Below are 22993 nucleotides of genomic sequence, written 5' to 3'. Positions count from 1 at the left end.
CATCCTGAATAAAAAACCCAGGCTCTGAACAAAGAGGAGACTCCGTGACACTCTGTATCTCCTCTCTCTAACCCTCTACATAGATGATATAGATAGATTGATTGATTAATTGATATCAATAATAAACTCTGCTTTCACCTTCTGCAGGCTCACATTTGATTTCCATCCTGCATGAAGGCAAAGACCCTCTTGGCTGGTCCCACCAGACATCCCCCCTTGGGTCCTTGGACCTGACCTGGTGGCAATAGTATGTTATGGTTTTCAAAGCCGGACATTCAACAGCTTGCTTTCATCTGCAAGTTATAATGCTTTTCTTTATAAACATTTCATGGTATTTAAGACTTTCTCAGGGATCCCTGGGTGGCTCAGCGGTTTGGCACCTGCCTTTGGCCCAGGGCACGATCCTGGAGTCCCGAGATTGAGTCCCGTGTCAGGCTCCCAGCATGGAGCCTGCTTCTCCCTCCTCCTGTGTCTCTGCCTCTCTGTCTCTCTGTCTCTCTCTCTCTCTCTCTCATAAATAAATAAATAAGTCTTTTAAAAAAAAAAAAAAAAAGACTTTCTCTTGACTTTTCCAGTGATCTGGTTTCCTTGTACTTCAAGCCCTTGGGACTTTGTGGAGTAGGGCTGGAGGCTTCCGTAATATTTGTCTTTCTAGAAGTTGGAAGATGGAAAAGCTCTAAGCAGTCAGTGATTTAGACATATTTCCCCAGTTTGGAATTTTAAAGAATTTAGATGTTGGGGTGTTTTATTTCTCTTTGTATAACAAGTGGAACTTGTTCATTATAACCTCAGTATTTTCAATTCGGTCAGTTGTTTTTGACGTGGGAAACGAAGGCAAAAGAAATTAAATTTCTTTACTACTTAGAGCCCATTGACAAATACTTGAAACAGGCAGAGTGACTTTCCTCTAGGAACTCAGCTGCCTCGATGTTAATACTTTGCTAAAGGCAAGAGGCAATCTTAGCCCAATCCCCCAGGATCCTGTAAGTCTACTTTAACATACAAAAATTCCTTTGGAAGCTTCCTTTATCTCTACCCTCTAAGATACATGTTGGCAGTCATCATCCAAGCCTATGACCCACTGATATACATCTAAAGGGTCTCATGATTGAGTTTTTACTACAAGGCAATATATGACCTTTTCCTAACAATAGCTAACCCCTTTAGGACCCTGGAAACCTTGTTTACAAAATCCTTGGGGGCTTGTGCTGTCCCTGACCCCCTTCAAATTTGAAAGTATATAAATCTGTCACAATACCAGCGCAACTCTTTCTGCTCACGGGGCCGGTCCCCATGCTTTAATAAAAACCACCTTTTTGTACCAAAGAGCAAGAATTCTTTCTTGACTCTTGGCTCCAAACCCCAACATCAGCTGGGGTTTCTACATCAGTTTTGTGTGACGATTGGAGAAAACAAAGCACTCTTTACCTATGGAAGAACATGATTTTTAGAATGATTTTCATACTTCCTTAGGCAGACATTCAATTACCTTGCAGGCTTTGAGAATATACTAACTTGAAAATAAAAGGTTTTATTTTTTATTTTTATTTTTTTTTGAAAATAAAAGGTTTTAGATAGTGTTATCTAGAGAGAAAGCCAGGAGCAACCTAGGATTTGAAGTTTTCCCACAGGATTCTATACAATAAATAATTTGGCACAGATAATTGAGAGGTTGCAGGACACATAAAGAGTTGTGATTCTAAATTTTTCAGGGACATTTTTGAACCAAATACCTATTACAGTTTTTCATTTTTATTCGAGTTATTAGCATGTGGTTATTTCATTGTTACTGAAACATATTTAGAGTGGGGTTTTTTTATTTTTAACACTCTTATTAAGTTTTTGTATATTTTATTTATTTTTCTTTTTAAACGTATTTTTATTTATTTATTTGAGAAAGAGAGAGAGCAAGCACAGAGGAAGAGGAAGAAGTGTGGTCCCCATTGAGCAGAGAGCCCAATGCAGGGCTCAATCCCAGGACACTGAGATCATGAAGGCAGACACTTAATTGACTGAATCACCCAGATGCCCCTAATTTATTTTTATTTTTTAAGTAATCTCTACACCCATTGTGGTGCTCAAACCCACAACCCCCAGATCAAGAGTTGCATTGCTTCACTGACTGAGCCAGCCAAGCACTCAAAATACGAAACATATTTTGAATTTAAAAAATCAAAAATATATTCTCCTTCTTTTTCTCCAAGAGAAATGGTAAAAACTGCCATATGCCAAACAAAACAACAAACTACAGAGGGAGAGGGAATGGTGCCTTGTGAAGTCCTGGAAGGGAGATATGGGGCACCTCAGTGTGTCTAGAGGGTAAGAGATTTTTAGAGGGTAGTGACATGGACCTGGAGATGTGAGCAGAGAAAATTTATGACATTTTCTATTGGTTACATGGAGAGTTCAGTCCCTAAGCTGAGCAACGGTGGTTTTTTGAAATTACTGAATTCTTGCTATTAGTACCACAGCAACCAGCACAAAGATTGGGTACCTTGGTTTCCAAGTACATAGTTTTTGGGAAAAGGATTGAATCAATATTCATCGTGTATTGTGTAATTCATAAGCCACAGGCCCTACATTTTTGCAATCACTACTTTACTCATCCTCTCTTTAGTTAATATCTTCAGGAGCCCAACTTACACCAGCAAGGCAAGGGAAGCAAAGGGGAACAGGCTTCCTCCCACCAGTCGTGGACCAGTGCTGAGCTCTTAGTTGTGTGGGCCCATCTGAGCCTCCTAAAAAGCAAATATGGTCTGAGTCTTCCAGACCTTCCAGACCTCTACAGCCTCTGCTACCTCCCTGCAGCCTGACGCCATACCGATACGAAGTAAATTCCCGGAGGTCTCTTGCAGTCCCTGGGGAGCTGCTGCCTGAAGCTACAGCAGAGGGAGAGAGGAGTCAGATGCCACCAGTATGCCCCCCACACGGAGTTGTGATGCCTCAGGAGCTTTTGCACTTCTTGGAGGGGTGCTGGCGAGAGTCCCCATCCTGCCACCAAACAGCTGAATGACCCCAGAAGGCAACCTCACTTCTTTGTCCATGCCCATGTGAAGTTTTATCAGGTCACCTGGGGAACCTGCTCTATCACCCACTACTCGGGAGAAAAAAGGAATTTAGAGATCACTTAACCAAATTCCTTATTTTATAAATAAAGCAAAAACTCTCTGTGGTCTATTGATTTTATTTTAAATTCTGAAAAAATATGCAACATTTATAAATACAGCATTACCACTGCCTGGAATCGAACTTGACCATGGACACCCTTCCTCCCTCCCTTCCTGCCTTCTCTTCTTCCTCTTCTTGCTTTTAGTGTCTTACTCGATTAAAGAATACTTTTTTAAATACACTAAGGCAGTAAAGTAATCCAGCTTCACGTTTTTAAAGAACTGGGTAGAAATGAGACAGTCAGGGACCAACAAATCTCAAGTGAAAAATATGCATTCCCTGCTGGCTGTTATCACTAAACTGCTTGCGTCTAGTGCACCAGCTGCAGTCACAGCCGGTTCACGGAGGCTCCACAAACCTAAAAAGCCACCTTCAAAACCACCTGAGCGGCCTGAGGTGCCTCTCAATATCCACCAATCAGGAGGAGGCCCTTCCTGCCCTCATTAGCATAATGGACCAGCGTGAGAACCTGCACTGGAGCCGGGCCTTGATGGTGGGGAGGTGGGCGGTGCCCCGGGGAGACCCGCCGAACTGCGCTCTGGCCGTGCTGAGTTTCTGTTCACCTCCACCTGTTGCCCCAGTTAAGCCTTGCCTGTGCCTTAGAATTTTAGATCCGGCTTCATTCCTAGCATTGTGGGGTCCCAAGACCCCATCTCCTGTAACAGAAAGGTGATTTTGATATATCTGCAACTCTGAAGGCAGGACAAAGCAAGCTTTCTAGAAAACTGCCTTTTTGACATTAAGTGTGGGATTGGAATTTGTCTTTTGTGTAGAGCTTGTCTAGTCCTGGGAGGAATCTCTTTAGTGAGCCTTATTTGACATGCAGGAATGGCTCACTTAAGAAATTTTATATATAAAAATGGACCCGCAGAGCTTTACTTATATTGCTAGTTTACTATAAAGGATGTATAATTCGGAACGAACCAAGTGGAAGAAAAAAACATAGGGAAGAGATATCTTGGGGGTTGGCAGGGGGGCGGGGGGAGGGGCGGGGTTCACAAAGCTTCTGTGTCCTCTCTGGGACAGCCACACTCCCAGAACAACGATATGTTCATCAACACAGAAGTACTTTATTTCTTTAAAAAAAAAAAAAAAGTAATCTCTATAATCAACATGGGGCTTTGAGTTTTCAACTCCAAGGTCAAGAGTCACACGCTCTACAGACTGAGCCAGCCAGACACCCCCAATCCAGAAGTACTTTTCTAAAAATTTAAATTCAATACACCTGGGGCACCGGGGTGGTGCAGTGGTTGAGCCTTTGGCTCAGGTCATGATGCCCAGTTCCTGGGATCAAGTCTTGCATCAGGCTCCCAGTGGGGAGCCTGCTTCTCCCTCTGCCTATGTCTCTGCCTCTCTGTGTCTCTCATGAATAAATAAAATCTTTAAAATAAAATTCAATTTGCCAACATATAGTATAACACCCAGTGCTCATCCCATCAAGTGCCCTCCTTAATGCCCATCACCCAGTTACCCTATCTCCCCACCCACCTCCCGTTCTGCAACCTTTTGTTTCCCAGAGTTAGGAGTCTCTCACAGTTTGTCTTCCTCTCTAATTTATCCCCACTCATTTTCCCCCTTTCCCTTATGGTCCCTCTTTCACTCTTTCTTATATTCCACATATGCGTGAGACTATATGATAATTGTTTTTCTCTGATTGACTTATTTCACTCAGCATGATATACTCCAGTTCCATCCATGTCAATGTGAATGGTAGGTATTCATCCTTTCTGATGGCTGAAAATATATATATATATATATATATATATATATATATATATATACCATATCTTCTTTATCCAATCGTCTGTTGAAGGACATTGTGGCTCCTTCCACAGTTTGGCTACTGTGGACATTGCTGCTATGAACATTGGGGTGCAGGTGTTCCATCATTTCACTACATACGTATCTTTGGGGTAAATACCCAGTAGTGTAATTGCTGGGTCATAGGGTAGCTCTATGGTTCTTGTGGAACCTCCTTAAAGGCTGTTTTCTTGGGTGGCTCAGTCAGTTAAGTGTCTGCCTTGGGATCAGGTCATGATCGCAGGGTCCTGGGATGATCGCAGGGTCCTGGGATGGAGCCCCATGTTGGGGGGGGGGTCCCTGCTCAGCGGGGAGTCTACTTCTCCCTCTGCCCCTCCCTCTACTCATGCTTGTTCTCTTTTTCTCTGAAATAAATAAAATCTTTAAAACAAAACTTGAAAAAATAAAGGCTGTTTTCTTTTCTTAAATCAAGGTTTCACTACTTAGGCATAATTAATTAAATCATCCATCATTGGTGGTAGAACACAATCTGGTCCCTCTTGCCTCCCTGGAGGTCACAGGGTTAGGGGTTGGAGTTGGGCTGAAAGGTCTGGCCCTCTAATCATCTGGTTGGTTTTTGAGTGAACAGCTGCCACCCTGAAGCTATGTAGGGGCTCTGACCTTGAATCATCTTATTAGCACACAAGGCATTCTTCTCACTTAGGAAATTCCAAGAGTTTTAGGAGCTCTGTGCCAGGAACTAGAGGCAAAGACCAATATATTTTTTATTATACCACAGAAGAAGAGTAGGAAAATTCTGTTAACCTCATTTACCCAGGGAAATGTAGGTAGATGCCTCTTCCTGGTTCATTTCTAGGCATATCTAATGGAGAGAAGAGAAGAAAACCAAGGTAAGACTCCAGAGCAGAAGACCCACATCTCACTCAGAGTGGGCCCCAAGGGCCAAAGCGTTCTGCCGAGGGCCCCCTGGAGACAGAATCCTACACAGACACTTCAGATGTTTCTGCACCTTGAGTTGACACCTAGATCTATGGTGAGAATTCTGTGTTTAACAATCTTTGACAAGACTACATTTAAAAATGCATTTAACATCTTGAATTTGTTCGTTCATGCTATAAATAACTGAAATATAATTTCACCAAACCCTGCTCAACCATATCAGGAGTGCTTTTCTGGTTTCTATTTTATTATAATGCTCACAATGCTATTCCATTTCTTTATAAAGATGCTTGGTGTGCTATTCAATTTAAAGAAGGATTAAGAGTTTACTCCTTGTGGTTTGGACACCACTTTCTTATATATATTGATAGGAGAGTGGAGAAATCCAATGGCGTTCCTATAGTCAGAATCAGGGAATTTGGCTATGAGTTTTTAAGTTCCATTTCTTTATGATGTACAAAGTGATAATTCTCCTTAGTGAAATATGAAAGCCCTTTCCTTCTATTTTAATGTTCATTTTCCAACTTCTATTTTAATGTTCATTTTTCCAAGATGTAAGTAGCCCTTCAGTTCCCTGACACTGGGATATAGAAGATAGGACTGGTAAAGGAACTGTGGGAAGTATTTGGAACAATCCTGTGACTTCTGGAAGGCTAGAGAGGGAAAGACCATAAGAAGGAAGAACAAAGGATAATGTACAGTCCTGTTTTCATCCGAAGACCTTGCTCCTGTTGTTTGTACCACCAGCCCTCTGGCCCATATCATATTAAGTGTTCCTTTCAATCACAGCTATCACTTTACCTTGTGACAATGGATCCTGTAGGGCTTCTGCTCATAGAAAACCACCATTCCCTTGTTCCAATCAATGCCTTTGGTATATCCACATACACACTAGGCAAATTATCTTTCTATATGATATATCTATATGATATCTACAAAATCTGTAGGTAAAAAAATCTGTCCTACCAGATGTCATGATAAACTATAATGAAAGTTTATAGTAAACTATAAACCTTTACTAATTAGAAGAATATAGTATTGGCCTAGGGACAGACTCACAGAGCTTGGGGAAGAAGAGAGAGACCAGGATCAGACCTTGCATGGATGGACCTTGGATTTTTGAGAGGCATCATTTCTTAGAGGTGAAGAAAGGATGGTGTTTTCAGCAGAAAATGCCAAGGGTTGTGGCTCTATTCATAGGATTTGATATATGATTATGAAACCATTGGACATTATCTGGTGAAGTTAGAGTTTAAAACCCACAGTGGAGAAATTTTGGTGCACCAGGATCTATCAAATATATTCAAAGCACCCTTATTGGTAGGAGCCAGAACGTGGAAACAACTCAAATGGCCATTCCAGTTGCTGTTGTCTGCATGTTTGTATTCCTCCAGAATTCATATGTTGAAATCCTAACCACCAAACATGATGGTATAAAAGGTGGGACCTAGGGGAGGTGATTAGGCCATGAGGGTAGAGATCTCATTAATGGAATTAGTATCTTATAAAATAGAAGTCCCAGAGTTCCCTAGCCCTTCCATTCCCTCGGAAGAGGACCCTTACTTAGCCATGATGCTATCTTGATCTCTTAACTTCCAGCCTTCAGAGCTGTAGCAATACATTTCTGTTGTTCATAAACTACCCAGGCTGTGGTGTTTTGTTATAGCAGGACGTTGTCATCAATGACTCTACAGGAACATGGCAACTGTTGATGAGAAGCACAAAAATAACATCGAGAAAAGGAAGCAGATCACACAAAGCATAATACATATGCTATGATTCCATTGGTAGGAAGTTCAAAAACAAATGAGCCCAATTAATAAATGAGCAAGGGACTGAATAGTTCTCTAAAAGAAGGTATATGAATGGCCAATAGGCATACAGTTATCAGGGAAATGCACATCAACACAACTTTAAAGGCAGATAATAGCAGTATAGGTAGGGATGTAAAAGGGTTGGAACCCTCATACACTACTGATGAGAATGTAAGATGGTACAGCCACTTTGGAAAACAGTCTGTAGTTCCTTAAGATGTGACCCAGAAATTCTACTCCTAGGAGTATTTGCAAGAGAAATGAAAACCTATGCCCACGCAAACACTTGTACACAAATGTTCATAATACGTTATTGGTAACAGCCCCAAAATGGAAATGGTCCACATGTCCATCACTAATAAACAGATTTTTTAAATGTGGTATATTCATAAGGTGGTATGTTATTCAACAATTTAAAAAAGTATGAATACATGTTACAGTACAGATGAACCTTGAAAACATTATGAGGAAGAAACCAGTCACGAAGGACCATATGCATATGATTCCATTTATACGAAGTGTCCAAAACAGAAATATCTATAGAGATTATAAGCATATTAACAGTTGCCTAGGGTTGGAGAAAGAGATGAGGGAGACTGGGGAATACTGCTGATGGGCTCTGGTTTCTTCTCAGGATAAGGAAAATGTTCTAGAGTTGATTATGAAGATAGTTACACAACTACAACTCTTTGAGCACGTGAAAAACCATGGAAACCATACACTATAAATGGCTAAATTATATGGTATGTGAATTATATCTTAATAAAGTTTTTTTAAAAAAAACAAATGGGAAAACTGAACAATGTATGGATAAAAAGGACATATTTAGGGGTAAAACGATAAAGTTAACCAAGGTATCACAAGAGTAGAAGCTCTGTGACCACAGGAGAAAGGAAATGTCAGAGAAAAATTCACATGGTATGCTTTTGGGAAAGCATCTGTTGGGGTGCCTGGGAAGCTCAGTCGGTTGAGAGTCCAACTCTTGATCTTGCTTGGCTCAGGTCTTGATCTAACCTTAACCCTAAGTTTGAGCCCTGTGTTGTTCTCTGCACTGGATATGGAGCCTACTTAAAAACAAAATGGGGCACCTGGGTGGCTCAGTCAGTTAAGCGTCTGCCTTCAGCTCAGGTCATTATCTCGGGGTCCTGGGATCAAGCCTCACATCGGGCTCCTTGCTCCGCTGGGAGCCTACTTCTCCTTCTGTCCCTCCCCTTGCTCGTGCTTTCTCTCTCTCTCTCTAGTAATAAATGTTTTTTAAAAAAATAAAGACAGCATCTATATATATGTAGTGAGATGAGAGCAAATAATATAGTTAAAGAAACAACTCCAGCCATCCTGGGAAGACAGAGCCACCTGTCACCCATCCTACTTCCTTTTGCTGTGATCACAGAGCAGATTGAGAGTGCCTCATGGAGCGCAGGGCAGCCTATCCTCATCCCAGGGCATCCACATGCTGAACACACACCTACACCTGCATGCACTGCTCCCTTCCTTCTGCACAGATGGGGGACCTGGCCAGAGCTGGAGCTGAGCACCCTGTTGGTCTTAGAATTCCTGCCACTGCTAGCCAGTGCCATTGGGCCAGCTCCTCAGCCTTCAGTCTCTACACCTGGGTTTTCCCCACCATGTTTAAAAACATCCTTCCTGGGATCCCTGGGTGGCTCAGCGGTTTAGCGCCTGCCTTCAGCCCAGGGCGTGATCCTGGAGTCCCGGAATCAAGTCTCACATCGGGCTCCCTGCATGAAACCTGCTTCTCCCTCTGCCTGTGTCTCTGCCTCTCTCTCTCTCTCTTTATCATGAATAAATAAAATCTTTCAAAAAAAAAAAATCCTTCCTGAGAACCACAGTGTCCTTTGGGCCCCCTGCACAGGCATCTGCCTCTCCTCTCAGCCCTTGGGTTTCCCACCTGCCTCTCATGGCAGCACACCAGGCTCTCTGCATGGCCAAGGTCCTTTTAAGAACACATTTCTTGGAGATGGTTAGGACATTTCACATTTTCCAGAACTTCCTTTACCTCACATGCTGCTCTGATACTGTACTCTACTGAGATGAACATTCCAATATTGGTGGCAAAAGCATACATGTTTACTTCTCAGCCAGGGCCAGAATGTGGTGTCCTTGGGTGGGATGGGAAGGAGCTAGAACTGAACAGAGCAAACAGAGGCTGGTGGGGTAGAGGGTGGGGGTTAGGGAGGTGAGTGGAGAGGGTTCATGAGGGTGTGCATGGCAGATACAGGAGGTAGGGGCAAATCACAAGCACCTTGCATGCTGTGCTTACCCCAAGCTGGACCTTGGGGCACAGCTGGGTTGGAAAGGCTTCAACTTGACCCTCAGGTCCCCAGAAACAGCAGGCTGTGAAAAGGCCTGAAAGGCTCCAGAGAGTTTCCGTATGTAGGTAGGACCATAAGTCAGTGAGGTGTGGCCAGGATGTTCTTGTGTCCCACTCATGTCCTCAAAATGAGGCAAGGCGGAGGGAGAGTATTGTACTTTCTAAACAATGGAGTGAAGAGGCTGATGCCTTTTTTTCATTAGATATTTTTAACACTTTTTTTTTTTTTTTTTTAGAGAGAGAGGCACGAGGAGGGGCAGAGGGGATGTTGAGAGAGAGAGAGAGAGAGAGAGAGAATCTTAAGCAGGCTCTGTGCCCACACCCAGCCCATGAACCTGATGCAGAGCTGGATCTCACAACCCTGAGATCATGAGCTAAAATCAAGAACTAGACACTTAACCAACTTGTGCCACCTAGGCGCCTCTCATCATAGGTACTTTTTAAAAAAATACTTGCTTACTTCCAGTTGTACCACTTTTAATTATACCAGTAACTGCATTTGCCTTTTTTTCTTTGCTGGAATTCAAAATTCCAATTTTTTTTTTAAGATTTTATTTATTCATGAGAGACACAGAGAGGCGGAGACACAGGCAGAGGGAGAAGCAGGGTCCATGCATGGAGCCCGATGTGGGACTCTAACCTGGGAACCCGGATCACGCCCTGCGCTAAAGGCAGATGCTCAATCACTGAGCCCCCCCAGGCGTCCCTAAATCCAAATCCTCTTTAGTATCACTCCCAACCCCAGTGCCCTCAAGTCCTGCTCAGTATAACTGCTTCGGGAATGTTTCTCTCCAGGCCCGTCTTCCTTATACTTTATATATGTATATAATATACATATTATATAAATGTGCTTTTTCTTAAGAAGTGTCAATATGAATATTTTCATATTCAAAGCATGTTTGCTTGTTCAGTGTTTTTAGAATCCATTCAGACACACAGGTATATGAATTCCTTGTATGCCCTGTTTCTTTTTTTTTTTTTTTAAGATTTTTTTTTTTTTTTTTTTTTTTTTATGATAGTCACATAGAGAGAGAGAGAGGCAGAGACACAGGCAGAGGGAGAAGCAGGCTCCATGCACCAGGAGCCCGACGTGGGATTCGATCCCGGGTCTCCAGGATCGCGCCCTGGGCCAAAGGCAGGCGCCAAACCGCTGCGCCACCCAGGGATCCCTGCCCTGTTTCATCAAGTGCATGGATCATCTTTGATTTTGCCTTTCCCCTGTGGATGGACATTTAGGTTGTTCCCAAAGTTCCTCTGCTAAAAACAAGGCAGCAATAATGCTAGTCCCTAGGGCCATACCCAGCTGGAGAGGCATGTGGCAGCAGTCGCCACAGTGGGGAGGAGTCTATCGATGCCCTTGTTATCAATTTCTATTGAATGGTGATCATTAGCAGAAGATATGCTTTTTAGTCAGTGACTGCTGGTAAATTCTGCTCAATTCACCCCTTCCTGCCTGCAGGGATGGACTGCTCACTCTCTCCACCTCTGTCTTTCCTGGTAGGTGCTGAAAAGTAGAATTGCATTCCCATTTTTACAAGTGCTGCCAAATGTTTTCTGTCTTCAAGTTTTGTATTTATTCTGTTTTGCAAAGACATCATATACGCAAAGGTGCATATTCAATACCTGGGAGGTCATAAAACTTCTGAATTATACTTTCAGGTTTGTCCGACCATGATACTTCTGATAAGGATCGTCAGCATACCGGTTTTGCCTCTTCCAGAAAGACATTGTCATTTTACCTAAGAGCTTACTCTGGGTTTTACTGCAGAACACAAAAACAACTGGTGTCTGAAGAGAACTAAAATGTTGGGTGGACAGTGCAGAACTGGGATCCCTGTCTTCACACCCCTGTCTCCACCATCCTGTCTGGTCTGTAACAGGTTCTTTTTTTTTTTTTTTTTTTTTTTGCAGATGACAGGATTTTTTTTTTTTTTTTATGGTTTCCCAGTTTATTTTTTAAATTTAAATCCAATTAATTGGGACACCTGGGTGGCTCAGTGGTTGAGTGGCTGCCTTTGGCTTGGGTCATGATCCCGGGGTCCTGGGATCGAGTCCAACATTGGGCTCCCCACTGGGAGCCTGCTTCTCCCTCTGCCTATGTCTCTACCTCTCTCCCTGAGTCTCTCATGAATAAATAAAATCTTAAAAAATAAAATAAATCCAATTAACAGTGTATTGTTAGTTTCAGAGGCAGAGTTCAGTGATTCATCAGTGTTATATAATATCCAGTGCTCAGTACAATCATGTGCCCTCCTTAATGTCCATCACCCAGCTACGTCACCCCCCCCAATACCAGTGACCTTGTTTCCTATGATTAAGAGTCTCTTATGGTTTGTCTCCCTCTTTGACTTTGTCATTTTATTCTTCCCCCTACTTCCCCTACAATCCTCTGTTTTGTCTGTTAAATTCCACAGATGAGTGAGATTATATGATAATTGTCTTTCTCTGACTGACTTATTTCGCTTAGCATAATACCCTTAGCATAATACTCTCCATCCATGTCATTGCAAAGGGCAAGATTTCTTTTTTTTTTTTTTTTTTTTTGGATGGCTGAGTAGTATTCCATTACATATGTATACCACATCTTCTTTATCCATTCATCTGTCGATGGACTTCTGGGCTCTTTCCACAATTTGGCTATTGTAGACATTGATGCTATAAACATTGGGGTCCACATGCCCCTTTAGATCACTACACTTGTATCTTTGGGGTAAATACCCAGTAGTGCAATTACTGGGTCGTAGGGTAGCTCTATTTTCAACTTTTGAGGAACCTCCATACTTTTTCCGGAGTGGCTGCACCAGCTTGCATTCCCACCAACAGTGTAAGAGAGTTCCCCTTTCTCTGCATCCTCACCAACATCTGTCATTTCCTAACTTGCTCATTTTAGCCATTCTGACTGGAGTGAGGTAGTATCTCATTGTGGTTTTGAGTTGTATTTCCCTGATGCCGAGTGATGTGGAGCATTTTATCATGTGTCTGTAGGCCATTTGTATGCTTTTTTTGGAAAAATGTCTGTTCATATCTTCTGCCCATTTCTTGGTTGGATTATTTGTTCTTTGGTGTCAAGTTTGATAAGTCTTTTATAGATTTTTGGATATAGTATATCCAAATACAGTATATTTGCAAGACATTTGCAAATATCTTCTCCCATTCTATTGTCTTTTGGTTTTGTCAACTGTATCCTTTGCTGTGCAAAAGCTTTTTATATTGATGAAGTCCTAATAGTTCATTTTTGCCTTTGTTTTCCTTGCCTTTGGAGACTTGTCTAGCAAGAAGTTGCTGCAGCCGAGGTCACAGAGGTTGCTGCCTGTGTTCTCCTCCAGGATTTTGATGGATTCCTGTCTCACATTTAGGTCTTTCATCCATTTTGAGTCTATTTTGGTGTATGGTGTAAAAAAGTGGTCCAGTTTCATTCTTCTGCATGTGGCTGTCCGATTTTCCCAACACCATCTGTTGAAGAGATTATCTTTTTTTCCATTGGATATTCTTTCCTGCTTTGTGTGACTTAGGTTCTCTTCCGTAGCTTTAAAACAAGTCTACAATTCTCCACCCAAAAGGCCATCTTCTTCTAGCCCAGGCCATCTTCCCTCCTACTTAGTTCATCCACACAATCTCCTGGCCAGCTTCTCACCCCAGACTTGCCAGCAAACTTCCTCCATTGTCCCCCCCGTCCCCAGAGCTTCCTTCTACACCAGACATCTGACTACACTGCACAACCCTCTCCATTAGAGATGGAGGCCTTGTGATCTCGCTTCCTCTCTCCTACTCAGCATTGTCCACTTCCCCTCTTCTGGTTCTAAGCTCCAGCTGGACTCTAGATAATGAGAGGTACCCCCCACCCCAAGTTATGGCTTCTCCAGGCAGCCTCCTCTTCTCGGCCTACAACAGACCCTCTCTGTCAGTTCCTCCTCATCCTCCCAGCACCCCTTTAAAGACAGCGTCCTCTGAGGAGCCCTCCCAGCCCCACCCCTCAGGAGATCTGAAGGTAGGGTCGTTGACCAGGGGTCACTCAGGGTTGGCTGGGGACCGTTGGCCCCTGGCTAGCTGCCGTTGGGGATTGGCTAGAGGCCTTTGGGGCTGGTGGGAACCCTTGGGATGGGCCCCGGGTCCGTTGGGATTAGCTGGATTCCCCTGAGGGTGACTAAGTGCTGTTGGGGTGCTGGCGGGGGGCCGTTGGGAATCTCCCAGGGATCTTGGGTCACAGGCAGTGGCTGAGAGCGCGGAGAGAGGGAGACGGGCCTGCGCCCAGGGCGGGTCGCCAGAGATAAACAGGGCTAGAAGGTGGGGACTCCCTTGGCGCCGGCGCCCCGGACCTGGAGTGAAGAGGAATCCGAGGGGGCCCCCAGCCCACGAGGCCCCCAGGCGGATGGGGGAGCGCTGCGGTGCCCCGGAGCAGCCTGCTGGGTCAGCCCCTCTGCGGGCGGGGGACCGAGGGCGCCCCCGGGCCGGGGAGCAGGTCTGGTGGGGCGAGGAGACCGAGGAGCCCCCGGGCCCGTCGTCCTCGTCCTCGGGGGAGCCGGGTCCGTGCGGCCCTCCGCTCGCTCGCAAGTCCCAGGCCGGGACTGCCCGGAGCCCCGAGGCTCCCGGAGCCGGGCCCGTGCACCCCCGGGAGCGAGGGATGTGGGACTGGACTCAGCTGCCCGTCTTCCTGTGCCTCTTTCCCGACCTACTGGAGCACAGGCTCCAATTTTAGAGGCCGTGGAGGAGGGAGCCTCGCCCAGCCGGCTAGCACGGCTGTCCCCTGCCACCGCTCTTGGCAGTCCGGGCTAAGGCCAAGGGGGAGTGCTGTGCGCTTGGGGCCGGGTCGCTGCGCACCCGGGGCTGACCTCAGTGACTCAGACCACGTGAGCCTGACTCCCAAAAGGCAAATCCTGAAGGAAGCCTTCTCCAGCCAGGCTTAGATCAGACTTGTCCACGTTTACCAAGGGCTTGTCTGCCAAAGGCCTTGGCAGGCACGGTTGGGCTGAGCCCTTGTCACTAGAGCCAGGCACCATCAAGGTAGGACAAGTCACTTCCTCACCCTACACCGCTGAGACAGACAAACGCTTAAAGGTAAGCAAGGGTGATAGAATTATGAGGGCCTGGTTGTGATGGTAGCCAAGACACAGCCCCCTTAAATCCTCCCTAGGGTGCCCGAGGCTCCTGGGTTTTATCCTACCATGGCCTGTTTCTGGATAAAGGGAGAACCCTTAGCTGTCCTTTCCAGTGGTTACTAGGTCCTTTTACTTTCTAATGTTAAGTGTCCCCCAAAAGCTACTTTCTCTGCTAAACTCCTTCATGCTGTTCTTTTTTCCCAGCAGTAACCTGGACTTGGCATTTCTTTGGTGTTTGAAGGCTCTTTGCTCCTTAATACTTGAGACCAACATCCACAGACAGACACCCTCCTTTTAAGTTTATTAGACAATACCAAGCTCAGAGAAGGGATCAAAAGAGGAATTTGGGGATGTGAAGTCTGAACTCAGTGTTACTATTTCCTAGGAAGGAAAAGGAGAAAGGAAGAAAACATTCATTGTATGCCTGCCACGCGCTGTAACCCTTGTAGTTAGTCCTTTCACAAAGACATCCTTTGTCCTTGAACAATCTCAGGTATACATTCCATCCCTGCACATGTGAAAACGTGGATAGGAAATACATTTCTTTCTTTGTATGAGATGATAGCCAATAAGGGCCAGGGGGGTTACAGGTGATTTTAACTCAATTGCCTCAAACTAGTTCTGGTTATGCATGTCCTGATCAAGGTTGATAGAGGTTGACAAAAGATAACAGCTACAAAAAAATGGGACACTCATCTAGTGACTTTATAGGGGTCAACTCCCTTCCAGAACCCACTTTTTTTTTTTTTAATCTTCCAGCAACAGCTTTTGACATCTCCTCCTGAGCTTTTAGTGTTTATCCATGGAAGATTGTCTAAATGGAGCTGCTTGGCCATTACAAAAGCAGGTCCAGTCTGTTAGCAGAGTTGTAAGAAATATGAGTGAAGTCGCATGATTGACCCTTAACCTAGAGACTAGACTTGCACAGTAATATTGCCCTATATAGGTGTTCAAAACATGTTTAGGACCACTCGCTGGAAATATCCTTTGCAGCCAGTTTAGAAGTGATAGAACCTGGTCTCATTTCCTATCACGTCAATTTCCATTTTCCATCCCAAGTGGTAATATGCAGTTCGATTGCCCTTTTTTTTTCACCTCACACATTCCAAACTTCTTTCTCTGTGTGTCAGAAATTCAGTTCACTGTCTTATAAAGATTTCCCATGCTGGAAAATATTTCAGAGTCCCTTGAGCCAAGGGCTTTGGGTTTTGGGGAATGCCTCCCAAGAGGCAGTCCAGAGTGGTAATAAGCTGTGACCCCCCCAAGTGAAGAAGCCAAGCTGCTGCCCAAGGGGATTTAGAAGGCAAGAACAAGAACTCTTAATTAGATTTTTCTGGGTTGTTTCACAAAAGCTGTTTTCAATCTGGAATGCTGGAATGTGTGTAATATGCACCAGAATGGTACGAATTAAATTAGATATTCTTGCTGAAATTTTTCAGTCTTTTATTTAAGGTTCTGGTTTCCTGAACAATGGTGGATGGCATTTTCTACAGTAGCAAGTGTTTGGGAATCTGTGCTCTGGTAAATAATGCATTAATTTGGTTTCTAGAAAGTTCGAATAAAATAAAATCATCTAAAAAAGAAGAAAAAGCAAAGGACAGCTTGTTCACAGTGAAAGTAGGATCATTCCAGGCCGGCTAGGACACCTGGAACTGCACTGGTGACCACCATATGTCCCTCCCAGCCTCAGGAAGGTGCTGTGGGAAATTCCCACGGTGCCCTCTCATGGTGAGTGCCCATCTGAGTTGGAGGAAGTCTTCTGGGATACGGAGTCCCTTGGACTGCCCATCACTGGCAAGATGCAGGGGGCTCAAAAGCAATTCCTTGTGAATCTGTCACAAAAGGGGACCTTCGAGCCACCTCCCGGTGGAACCCTACCAACAGGAGAGAAGCCATGTTTTAAAGCACCCTGGGTCGTATTCTGGTCTCAAGAACTACATCTCAGCTGATGGAAAAGGCACCTGTCTTCATCAGTATTTGAAAATGTACTGGCCAGGAAGCATTTCACATGCGGAGTGCCACTGCCCTCCTGTGGTTAACAGAGTGACAGTGATCTGTCAGGTGCCCTGCTTTGGTTTACGGATTGAGATGAATGAAAGCCATTTGTTCCTCTATTTTCCCATTTTAATTTAGATGGTAGTCTCTACTGTAGGTGTGGGGAAGGTGAAAGATGTAAATTCTTTGAAATATAAAAATAGAAGTTTTTTTCTCAAGTACTCTATCTTCAATTCATAAACCTACTCTTTCTACAGGGGAAAAAAAGCAGTAGAGATATCTCTACTTCTCCACACCTTCACATGATAAAGGCCTTTCGATTTGGCTTCTTTCCAAATTACAAGGTAAATTCCCAGACAGTAGGGGATGTTTCTAGTTTTGTCAGATCCCATGTTCCTAGCTCCATGAAGAGCACATGGCTTTCAGCAAATATTGGTGAAGAACAAAATTATAAGGCGTGAGAGTTTACGTTCTTTTTCTCTTTATTTTTGCAGCAAACATGGAAGGCAGTGGCTTTTTATTTGATCCTCTTATGCATAGATTATTGCTGGCAGAGGGGACCTTATGCCCCCCAGACCCACTTCCCAGTGCATGGAGGAATGCTTTCAGAGCGGCAAGCCTTGCACCCTCTTCCCAGACATTCAACTCAAAGCAGGTCAGCAATTGCTCTTTACCTAGTTAAAAGCAAAAGAAATGGCACTGAGATGAAATTTTTCATTAATCAGATTAACAAAGATTGGTAATTATTGTGGGTGATGATAAATTGATCCCTGCATTCTCTTTTGACACTACTAAACTTCAGTTTAAGAAAATGTAATGATTTTATTTTAAATCCTTAAAATATCCCTGTCATTTGATCCAGTTAGCCACAAGGATGTTCATGACAGCTATGTTTATAAAGGAGAAATTTTGTGAAATATTAAAAATAGGAAAATAAACATACAAATTATTTGGTAGCCACTTAACAATTTATATTATATAACTAACATATACAATAGATACAAAAGCTATAATATTACAGATAAATGCTTATTGTAAATTCTATAGGGAAAAGTCAATTGGCTATTACTGTGTCTATAATTAGTTACTCTTGCCTAGTCACAAGAGTAACTAATTGCCAGATAAGTTCATTGATATGATACAAAGGACTGGTGATAGTAGGCATCATGTCTTCTTTCTTATTTTAGTGAAAGGCCTCTAGAATTTTTCCATTGTATTAGCCACCTATTATTGAATAACAAACTTGCCTAAAAGTAAGCTGCTTAAAACAAGAGTGATTTCTTTTGCTTACAAATATTCAATTTCAACAGAGCTTGACAGGAATGACTTACAACTGCTCCACATGGCATCCACAGAGATGGCTCAGAGACTGGACAATCCACTTTCAATACGGATCACTCATGTGGCTGGCAAATTAATGCTGGCTATTGGTTGGCAGTTCGGCTGGTCTGGGGCCTGGGAGCAAGGGGCCTTGCTTCTTCTTCAAGTGGGCTTCTTTCAGCTTCTTGGGCTTCTTCACTGGATGATGGTGGAATTCCCAGAACAAAGAAATCCAAAGCAAAGGTGGTGGCACTTTCACGCTGTCCTTGGAAATCACACAATACAGTTTCCACTGTTCCTTATTAGTTGAGAGAATTCCAAAATTTCACTCAGATTAAGAGGGGGAGGACAGATCCATCCGTGGGGTAGTGGTAAGGTTGTATATTACACAGTAAACTGTGGGATGAGAGACATTCTTATATTCTAAAGTTGGTATTTTAACCTCTCTCATTTACAAAGACATTGAAACACTTTATCTTCAACATGTCCTTTCTGCTCTTTGTATATATTTTATTGAATGCTTTTTTCTCTATTTTTTAAAGATTTTATTATATTTATTGAGAGAGCAAGAGCGGGATGGAGAGGGAAGACAATCTGAAGCTGAGTCCCCACTGAGTGTAGAGCCCAATGCTTGGCTCCATCCCAGGACTCTGAGATCACCATCTGAGCCGAAACCAAGAGTCAGATGCTCAACCAACTGAGCCACCCAGGCACCCCTTTTCCTTTTTTTGGTTTTTACCCCATAAATTGGATGCTTTATTGATGTCTATAATGTGTGCCACCAAGGAATACATCTCTATAGTTTCCCTTTGCCTGTATTTAAGCTTTTTACAAATGATTCATATTAGGATCATATGGTTCATATTAGGAATAATTTTTGTTACCACTTTCTTTATCGAAAGTTAAGTTTGTGAAGTTGATGAATGTCATTGTGTGAGCTGTGCTTTGTTCATTTTCATTGCTGCCTGGTACCCTGTGATATAAATATAGGACAGTTGATCAACAGTGCTGTAGATGGACCATTGACCACTTCCAGGTTTGTTGATTAACATTCTTGTCCACAATCCTAGTGCAAATTGCATGAGCTGCTTTGGTGCATATCCCTAACAAGGATATTATAGATGCTTCTATTATTAATTAATGCCAAACTGTACCATTTTATACTCCTACCAGCCAGTAGGAGAGTTCCTGCTCTAAAGCCCTATTACCATAATCTGATTTTGCCAGATTTTTTTCTTGTTTATGGTAGCTTTGGAATAGAAAACAATACCTTAATCCTATCTTAACTCACCTTCCTGCATGCCATCTTTCCAAAGAGTAAGAATGTTTTCCCCTTCAGAGTTTGCCCCCTCTGATGCATAGCTCTTAACTGTTTGACTTGGTTGGAAATACTTGGCTGAATATACAGATGCCAGAGATAGAATATGCCTGCATTAGCAAAACTCTGGATCCTTCCATTTCTGCTTTATAGGCTCACTAGATTTAGCTGGAGTTGTCTCTCTCATGACTTTGCCCAAAGCAATAAAAATAAGCCATCATTCTGGATCTTTCTTACCGTTTCTCTAATGCTACAGATTTGGTCAAATTGTAGTCTACCATCCAAAGTAGTGCAGGCCTCAAAACCTGACCAAACATTCTATCACCATGGAATTTGAGGTACCTGCTTCTCAGCCTATGCCCAGCTATAAAAATCAAGGAAGCTGTTAGTGTGGAAGAAGGGAGGATGGGCATTGGTGGACCACCAGCATTCTTGGCCACAGCTTCCTTCTGGCATCACCTTTTTCTCCCCTTATTAACTTTATTTTTGTTGTCTGGAAAAGTCCTTATATTGTCCTAGTTCTTGAATAACAGAGTTGGGTTGACCATTTTTCTCATTCAACCATCTTCCATCTCTCTTGATGGGGAATACTCAGGTGCTCTTTTCCTCCTTGGCTGCTTTCAAGAACACTTTTGTTTTTGGTGTTTCCATGATTCCTCAACAATGCAAAGGACGGGTTTTTAAAAATTGATCCTACTTGGTACACAGTGGGATTCCTGAATTTGCGGATTTGTGAGAATTTCAGAAAGTTCTCAGCCTTTTCTTGTTGACAGTGATTTTCCTCATTCTCTCTTCTTCTGTTGCAATTTCCCACTAGATGTTTGACTTTCTCATTTTTATCCTGTTAACTTCTTTCTGCCCCTCTGTATCTGTTCTTCTTGTAACTTTTTCATGCTTTTCTAGTTCACGAAACTTCCCTCCAACAGTGTCTTATTGTTAAATCTGTCCATTGTATTTTAAATTGTGATATTTCTTCATTTCTAAATTGCAATTGCAGAATATTAATAGGCATTGTTTTGAAAAGCCAATTTGCTTAACAGAATTATATCTGTATGAAATGATATACACTTGTACAAAAAAGTTATCCTCTAAAAAAAAATTATCCTCTATAACAGATTTTGAAATAAACATCAAACCAGGCCGTTCATTCCTTCAGGCTTGAGAGCCTCTGAGGCCCTGAGCAGAGTCCTGTGTATGGCCATGATGGTCTGGAGAACTACTTTCCCATGCTTAAGGCTGTAACTTTCTCTTGCAAATCATAAATGGAAGACACCTTTGGGTTGGGATAGGGTATTGGATAGAAGGAAATGCAGAGGCCAGTGGCCCAGCAGGTGGTGCAGGGCCTTTTGGTGGCGACATGATGATGGGCACTTCTGGCAATGTGCGGTGCTCTTGGCACCAGTGTGAACTGAGCCAACAACCCACGGAAAGGGGAAAGTGCTCTTTAGGACACTTTCAGGAGGATACAGAAGGGGGCAGAACTGGGGTAGGTGTCTTAAGTGGTTTGAGATTTTTTTTCCTGGTCCCCAACTCATTTCCAGAAATATCTAAAGGAAAAGGGAGGGGGAGAAATGTAGATGAATTTTCTGTGGGGGCAGACAGTAGAGATCGAGATCTATACCTTTCACAGAGCATGGGCTCCAAGGGATTCCAGGGCCTATGGTAAAGGCCCCAGTTCCCCATGAGAACAGATCTCTCTCAGCTCCACCTGGTGAGACTGGGCTTAGATTCCTCTTTCCAGAGGGGTTTCTTTACTCTCTTTTGATTCTCTCAATGATTCTATTTGCTTCTCTTCTCTATAGCTTAATGCCTAGGATTCTTGTTTCAGACATAACTTTTTCTCCATGTTTCCATCATCCTCACTTCTGATCCCATAAAAAATGGTTTGCTTGTTAACTAATTATTTGCCTCTCCAATCAACATATAGGTACCAAGGTCACAGGCTTTGTTTTCATTCACCACTCTATTCCCAACGTTTAGAATACTGTTTGGCCTGGAGTAAGTCCTTAATAAATATTTATTGAATGTTGAATTCTTATTTTGCTTGAAATTCTTTGCAGAGATAAAATTGAGTAATTCTTGGGTTATTCCTAAGTGAAACCTGCTGCACTCAGCACCACAGGTTCTGCTCTACTGAATGAGTACAGAATGGAGTAGTGAATGGAGCAGGTTTTTCATGGATGGGATTTAGTAATGTCATCCTTGCCTTCCACAGGTCTGGATTGCTCAGGTAGAGTCAGAAGCTCCATGGCAATAGTGACATTCATCACTGGATTATCTGTTACGTAGAATATGGATTAAGCTGTTACAACAGTATTGCTAAAAGTGGTTTCCTTAAGGGTATGAAAGGGTATGATCTAAAGTATCTTGAGTGTCTAGGAATTTTTTCTTAAAGATTTTATTTATTCATGAGACACAGGCAGAGGGAGAAGCAGGCTCCATGCAAGGAACCTGATGTGGGACTTAATCCCGGGAATCTGGGATCACGCCCTGAGCCAAAGGCAGACGCTCAACCACTGAGCCACCCAGGCATCCAAAGTCTCTAGGAATTTAATTTACCAAAAGATCTGTAAAACCTCTTCTGGAAAAATTATATAATTTCATTGAGGGAAGAGCATAAAATAAGAAACTGGCAAGATATATAGGATTGAAAAAAGTATTGTAAATCAGTCTATACTGCTCTAAATTACAGGATCAGTCAATCCCAACTGTATTCATAATAGAAATGTACTAATTGATTAAAAAATATATATAACTGGGACGCCTGGATGGTGTCAGCAAAGGGTAGAATAGAGAGGCCAGCCTGATCAGATCTTGCTTGGGCAGACCCTGGATTTTGAGAGGCAGCAGTTCTGAGAAGTGAAGAAAGAAAGGATGATGTTTTTAATACAAAGTAGAGGGTTGTGGCTGTGTTTTCATAGGATTTTGTATAGTATTGTGAAACCATTTGATGTTAGCCGGTAAAGTTAGACTTGGGGAAATTTTGGTGTACCAGGATCTATCAAAAGTGTTCAAAGCAACTGGGATGAAAAGCCAAAAATAACATTGAGGGCAAGAAGCAAATCACACAAGGGGCACCTGGGCAGCTTAGTTGGTTAAGCACTCTTGATTTGGGCTCAGGTTATGAACTCAGGGTTATGAGATCAAGCCCTACCTTAGGCTCCACACTGGGCATGGAGCCTGCTTAAGATTCTCTCTTCTTCTGTCCCTCCCCTCCCCCCAGAAAAATTAAAATTAAAAAATTTTAAAAAGC

General features: G+C 43.0%; 2 long non-coding RNA genes across 7 annotated transcripts; one reads left to right on the top strand and one right to left on the bottom strand.

The window, feature by feature from the left end:
- Positions 1-5669: 5669 nt before the first annotated feature.
- Positions 5670-14500, bottom strand: LOC111091875. Of its 2 annotated transcripts, none has more exons than XR_005376865.1 (3): positions 14328-14500; positions 7432-7573; positions 5670-5791 (listed from the first exon to the last, which is right to left on the bottom strand). It is a non-coding gene; the product is annotated as an uncharacterized LOC111091875 (long non-coding RNA). The 2 variants fall into 2 exon arrangements; XR_005376866.1 differs by lacking the exon at positions 14328-14500 and adding an exon at positions 9697-10977.
- On the top strand, positions 14011-21772 carry LOC102154169. 5 transcript variants are annotated; one of them, XR_005376861.1, is made up of 6 exons: positions 14499-15066; positions 16657-16835; positions 17360-17446; positions 17597-17757; positions 18413-18665; positions 18965-21772. It is a non-coding gene; the product is annotated as an uncharacterized LOC102154169 (long non-coding RNA). The 5 variants fall into 5 exon arrangements; XR_005376863.1 differs by lacking the exon at positions 18965-21772 and having other exon boundaries at positions 14011-15066; positions 16560-16835; positions 18413-18724; XR_005376864.1 differs by lacking the exons at positions 14499-15066; positions 18965-21772 and adding an exon at positions 14014-14295 and having other exon boundaries at positions 18413-18724.
- The last annotated feature ends 1221 nt before the right edge of the window (positions 21773-22993 follow it).

The sequence above is a fragment of the Canis lupus genome, chromosome 23 (genome assembly GCF_011100685.1).
Source record: "Canis lupus familiaris isolate Mischka breed German Shepherd chromosome 23, alternate assembly UU_Cfam_GSD_1.0, whole genome shotgun sequence".
NCBI lineage: Eukaryota > Metazoa > Chordata > Mammalia > Carnivora > Canidae > Canis > Canis lupus.
Note: the sequence above shows the minus strand (reverse complement) of the source record. Positions and strands in the feature narration are given on the sequence as shown.